The sequence below is a fragment of the Bombina bombina genome, chromosome 5, assembly GCF_027579735.1.
Source record: "Bombina bombina isolate aBomBom1 chromosome 5, aBomBom1.pri, whole genome shotgun sequence".
Taxonomy (NCBI): domain Eukaryota; kingdom Metazoa; phylum Chordata; class Amphibia; order Anura; family Bombinatoridae; genus Bombina; species Bombina bombina.
This window is the reverse complement of record NC_069503.1, coordinates 162,877,768-162,884,648: the sequence shown is the minus strand read 5'-3', so window position 1 is coordinate 162,884,648 and position 6,881 is coordinate 162,877,768.

The following is a 6,881-nucleotide window of genomic DNA, read 5'->3' as shown; positions in this document are numbered from 1 at the left end:
CATAGTAATCCTGCAGCAAAAAGAACAAAGCGCAAACCCACATCAAGGTAGACGTTTTATGTTTTTATTGAGTATAAGCGGTTAAAAACACAAGATAAAAAATAATCACAAGCCTGTATCCCAATCTTGGGAAAGATAAGAAAGTCCCAGTTGGAATTGAAGTGGTGTTTCAGTCACACTTTAGCTGTTTAGTCACCCAGCTCTTTTCTCTGTTATAGACGCTTTCCAAAGGAGCCTCATCAAGCACCGCCCCCAACGTGTTTTCGTTCGCCCTATGCAAACTTTCTAAAGAGGAAATTATTATACGCTGTGTAATAACTACCTTTAAGCAATTTAAGGAGACACTGTATTACACAGCGTATAATCATTTCCTCTTGAGAAAGTTTGCATAGGGCGAACGAAACTCGTTGGGGCGGAGCTTGATGAGGCTCCTTAGGACAGTGTCTATAACAGAGAAAGAACTGGGTGACTAAACAGCTAAAGTGTGACTGAAACACCACTTCGATTCCAACTGGGACTTTCTTCTCTTTCCCAAGATTGGGATACAGGCTTGTGATTATTTTTTTATCTTGTAAGTGTTTTTAACCGCTTATGCTCAATAAAAACATAAAACGTCTACCTTGATGTGGGTTTGCGCTTTATTATTCCATGTGGGTCAAGATACAATTAGCACATTATATAAATAAATTACCTCTATGTTTGTTCAGTGAAATCAGAGGGGACACAATGTGGAAGCTATCATTGGAGACTATTGCACATCACATATCAGCCGCTACCCCGCTCAGTACCACGTATAACAAATCTGAGGCAGGGTGTGGGTAAAAGCTGGATGCTGCCGGATCTTTCCAGATCCATGTCTAATTTAGACAGATACACACAAATGTAAATGTTTTCCACACAAACACATCTAGACACTTCTGAATCCAACAATATTTTACACAAAAACATCTGGGTCCTTCCAGAACCAATTCTTATTAATAAAAAAACAGCCGGACCCATATCTAATTTAGGCAGATATACACAAATGTAAGTGTTTTCCAAACAAACACATGCAGATTCTTCTGGATCCAGCAATTTTTTACACAAAAACATCTGAGTCCTTTCAGAACCAACACTTTTTTTCTTTACAGAAAAACAGTCGGATCCTGCCAGATCTATGTCTAATTTAGAAAGATATACAAAAAATGTATGTTTTTTCTACACAAACACATACAGACACTTCTGGATCCACCAATATTTTTTACACAAAAACATCTGGGTCCTTTCAAAACCAACACTTTTTTTACAGAAAAAAAGCCGGATCCATGTCTAAACACATCCAGACACTTTTGTATACAACAATATTCTACACAAAAACATCTGGGTCTTTTCAGAACCAACACTTTTTATAAAATAAAAAGTCAGATCCTACCGGATCCATGTCTAATTAGGCAGATACACAGAAATGTGTTTTCCACACAAACTCATCTAGACACTTCTGGAGCCAACAATATTTTACACCAAAACATCTCGTTCCTTTCAGAACCAACACATTTTGTTTGTGTGTAAGCATAGCACTGGATTCAGCAAAGTTGGTTCTGGTAGGATCCTGATGTTTTTGTGTGCAATAGCTTTGTATTCCGGAGTGTCTGGATGCGTTTGTGTGGAAAACACTTACATTTGTGTGTACCTGTCTAAATAAGACACGGATCCGACAGGATCCAGCTGTTTTTTATGTATAAAAGAGTTGGTTCTGGAAGTATTCTGGCGTTTTGGTGTATAATAGCATTTTTTTTTTTTTTTTTAAATAAATTTTTATTGAGGTTTAATACATACAATAATCATTAGGCAATACTTTGCATGACATGTAAATGCAGAAAAAAGAAATCATATCAATGGCACAAAAAACAGGAAAAAGCATTAACTAGCACAGAATCTTGATTTACAGTCAAGGCTAGAAAGGAATACAGAGAGTGCAGAATTATTAGGCAAATGAGTATTTTGAACACATCATCCTCTTTATGCATGTTGTCTTACTCCAAGCTGTATAGGCTCGAAAGCCTACTACCAATTAAGCATATTAGGTGATGTGCACCTCTGTAATGAGAAGGGGTGTGGTCTAATGACATCAACACCATATATCAGGTGTGCATAATTATTAGGCAACTTCCTTTCCTTTGGCAAAATGGGTCAAAAGAAGGACTTGACAGGCTCAGAAAAGTCAAAAATAGTGAGATATCTTGCAGAGGGATGCAGCACTCTTAAAATTGCAAAGCTTCTGAAGCGTGATCATCGAACAATCAAGCGTTTCATTCAAAATAGTCAACAGGGTCGCAAGAAGCGTGTGGAAAAACCAAGGCGCAAAATAACTGCCCATGAACTGAGAAAAGTCAAGCGGTGCAGCTGCCAAGATGCCACTTGCCACCAGTTTGGCCATATTTCAGAGCTGCAACATCACTGGAGTGCCCAAAAGCACAAGGTGTGCAATACTCATAGACATGGCCAAGGTAAGAAAGGCTGAAAGACGACCACCACTGAACAAGACACACAAGCTGAAACGTCAAGACTGGGCCAAGAAATATCTCAAGACTGATTTTTCTAAGGTTTTATGGACTGATGAAATGAGAGCGAGTCTTGATGGGCCAGATGGATGGGCCCGTGGCTGGATTGGTAAAGGGCAGAGAGCTCCAGTCCGACTCAGACGCCAGCAAGGTGGAGGTGGAGTACTGGTTTGGGCTGGTATCATCAAAGATGAGCTTGTGGGGCCTTTTCGGGTTGAGGATGGAGTCAAGCTCAACTCCCAGTCCTACTGCCAGTTTCTGGAAGACACCTTCTTCAAGCAGTGGTACAGGAAGAAGTCTGCATCCTTCAAGAAAAACATGATTTTCATGCAGGACAATGCTCCATCACACGCGTCCAAGTACTCCACAGCGTGGCTGGCAAGAAAGGGTATAAAAGAAGAAAATCTAATGACATGGCCTCCTTGTTCACCTGATCTGAACCCCATTGAGAACCTGTGGTCCATCATCAAATGTGAGATTTACAAGGAGGGAAAACAGTACACCTCTCTGAACAGTGTCTGGGAGGCTGTGGTTGCTGCTGCACGCAATGTTGATGGTGAACAGATCAAAACACTGACAGAATCCATGGATGGCAGGCTTTTGAGTGTCCTTGCAAAGAAAGGTGGCTATATTGGTCACTGATTTGTTTTTGAATGTCAGAAATGTATATTTGTGAATGTTGAGATGTTATATTGGTTTCACTGGTAAAAATAAATAATTGAAATGGGTATATATTTGTTTTTTGTTAAGTTGCCTAATAATTATGCACAGTAATAGTCACCTGCACACACAGATATCCCCCTAAAATAGCTATAACTAAAAACAAACTAAAAACTACTTCCAAAACTATTCAGCTTTGATATTAATGAGTTTTTTGGGTTCATTGAGAACATGGTTGTTGTTCAATTATAAAATTAATCCTCAAAAATACAACTTGCCTAATAATTCTGCACTCCCTGTATAAATGTCATTTAGTAATGCAATGAAACAAACCAATGAAAACATTCTCAACCTCATGTTTTCTGTTATAGGGAGCTCCCCTTAGGATATAATAGCAAATGAAATATAACGTTTACCCCCAATGGATTATAGAGGCCACTCTTGGACCCCCAACACTATTAATGTGGCACAAAGGGGGATAATGGGGAGGAAAGAAAAATAAAAAATAAAAAAAGATACTGGGCCACTCTTGGACCCAAAGTGTGGATTAGAATAGTGATGAACCAACATTTAAACATAGTGGATTGCTAAAACAAGTACCAGTTGCTATCAGGCCATAAGTAAGCTAGGTACTTATTGTTTCACAAGTAATTCTTATGACTGGATCGATATTATCGTCTAGTGGAAAGACATATTACCCAGGCAGTACGGCATACTCACAGTGAATGCTATTATAAAACTAGTCACACAAATTTTACCCAAAAGGAGGGGAATTCTTAGCTGACCCCTATTGGGGGGTGCTCTATAATATAAGAAAGAGAGCTATAGATTAGAGTGTCTTTTGCCTTTTAAGGGTACATTTGCAGCAAATATCCTAGCTGTAACTGTTGAAATGTACTAGTGGAAAATATAGTGAGCTAAATCTAGGTAATAAATAGGTGAACATGCTAGTAGCTAAATATAGACCTGAACATAAAAGCAAGCATTAGTAATAGACATTCAAAATTCTACTAAAAGGCCACCTTATCTGTGTCAGATATATTGAGCATACATTAAGCAGAACATAGGTGATAAATGTTCATGCAGTGTCTGAAAAGTTCTCGCATCTTAAAGCGTCGTTAGTCACAGTCCACTCATGAGAGCGAGTCCCAGTGCTGGATAGGGCAACCAAGGTAGCATAGATTTGGGTCACCCAGGGCAAAAGTCTAATATGAAGTGGGACTTACAGTTATCTAGAGCTGACACATCATCCCTCAGTTTCATATACAGGCAGACCCAAGCCCCACACAATGAAAACAGAGGTGTACCTTTTCCTTTCCCCGTGTGCGCCCCGTGACAGAGTATGGACGCTACTGCATGGGATCATGTCCAAATGCCCCCAGGATCAAAAGTCCAGCAGGGGAAAGAAATGTGTATACTGGGCAATGGCTGGCAGAAAGTTCCCTGAGATTTACCCCATCTTGGCGGTCGGACCCTCAGTCTTGCTGTTTCCATAGACATGCGGCAATGTGCCGTGGGGGCTTTCACCAATGCGGCCCAAACTTCCAGATTAGTGTAGGTCGGCTGAGTCTCAAATTGCTTCAGTGCCTCCGCCGACACTTTACATCCGTGATACCCATGGCGCACCTTGCTGATGTCCTCCACGCCGCAGGAGAGGTGAGTCATGTCCGAATACAGGGTTACAACTTTTACTTCCCCAATGACAGTGACTGTTCCTGCCTTAGCTGTCTGTCGCTGTCTGGAGGTTTGCGGTTGCATCTCGGTCACTACCGGGATGTCAGGTGGGTCTTTTATTGCTGCTGGGGGGGTTTTAATAGGAAGGCTTAGAAGTGGTATTGCCTTCTCCAGGGCTTGAACTTGAGATACCTGGTCTGTAGCGCTATGGCCAGGCCCCTGATAATCAGCGGCGTCTTCCACTTGCCCTGCAGGAGCTACTGATATGGTACGACAGTGAGCACTGCCAACCTGTCTGGCCAACACACGGAGGCTTTCACATTCAGTTGCCCAGGCCCGCTGTATCCTCATATGGTGGTTCTGTAGAAGCTTTGTCACGGCTGAAAGGGTTATTTCGGCATCAGTCGCCATCTTTAGCCGGTATGCGCTGAACAAGGAGGCTCTAAGATTTCCTGCTAGTTAGCCTCAATAACAGTGATGGTACTATATAGTCATAAGGAATGTTGGTATTACAGGGAGAAAAAAAGAAAGTCAGTGTCTTTGCACTGCATACCCGGCGTACAAGATACCGGGGGGGGGGGGGTGTTGAGAGCCTTTACTGAGGTAAACTGCCTTAGGCCCCAACGCTCCAGATTGGTTTCCAAGGGTTATAATACCAAGAGTTTAGGATCACCCAGCTCAGGATGGATTGCAGATTATTAATATCTAGGTGCAAAAGTTAGAAGATCTTCCTGGCCACTGATAAAAGGCAGATTATCCGTGAATCCCTTGGAGCAACCGATATTGCTACCATTCAAGGTGCTGCCCAGAGACACGCCCCCCGTATAATAGCATTTTATCCAGCAATGCCTGGAAAACATTTTGATTTTGTATGTGTTTGTCTAAATTGGATATGGATCAGCATTAGTTCCACCAGTTTCTGGATGTTTATGTGTGAAAAGCATTTAAATTTATATTTGTCTAAGTTAGACATGGATCAGGCTGGTTGTGGCTATTTTTCTGTAATAAAAATGTTGGTTCTGGTAGGATCTATATGTTTTTGTTTAAAATATCATTAGATCCAGGAGAATCTGGATGTGTTTGTGTTGAAAACATTTCGATTTGTGTTTTAACTATGGATTCAGCAGGATCCAGCTGTTTTTCTATTAAAAAGAGATGAGGCTAGTAGAATCCAGATGTCTGTCTAAATAGGACATGGATGCAGCTATTTTTGTGTAAAAAATAAAGTCGGTTCTGGTAGGATCCAGATGTTTTTGTGCCTGGATGTGTTTGTATGGAAAAAATTAAATGTGTGTGTATCTTTTTAAAATAGACATGGATCCCACTGTTTTTCTATAAAAAAGAGTTGGTTCTGGAAGGACCCAGATGTTTTTGTGTAAAAGAAAAAATGATGGACCCAGAAGTGTCTGGATGTGTTTGTGTGGAAAACACTTAAATTTGTGTGTATCTGTCTAAATTAGACATGGATCCGGCAGCATCCTGGTGTTTTTCTATAAAAAAAAAAAAGAGTTGGTTTTGGAAGGACCCAGATGTTTTGTGTAAAATATTGTTGGATTCCGAAGTGTCTGAATGTGTTGTGTGGAAAACACTTAAATTTGTGTGTATCTGTCTAAATTGGACATGGATCCGGCAGGATACCGCTGTTTTTCTATAAAAAAAAGAATTGGTTCTGGAAGGACTCAGATGTTTTTGTGTAAAATATTGGTGGATTCAGAAGTGTCTGGATGTGTTTCTGTGGAAAACATTTAAATGTATGTGTATCTGTCTAAATTAGACATGGATCTGTCGGGATCTGGCTTTTTGTCTGTAAAAAAGTGTTGCTTCTGAAAGGACTCAGATGTTTTTAGATTTAAATGATTTTTATTAACGTTTTTTCATATATAAATGACAAGCAAATATAAATGTACATTTGACATGGATTGCAATGGAGAAGATTATTTCTCATACATTTTAGTACATTATAAATCAATTTTGTAAAAAAAAAAAGAAGGTAAATGGAAAGTGAAG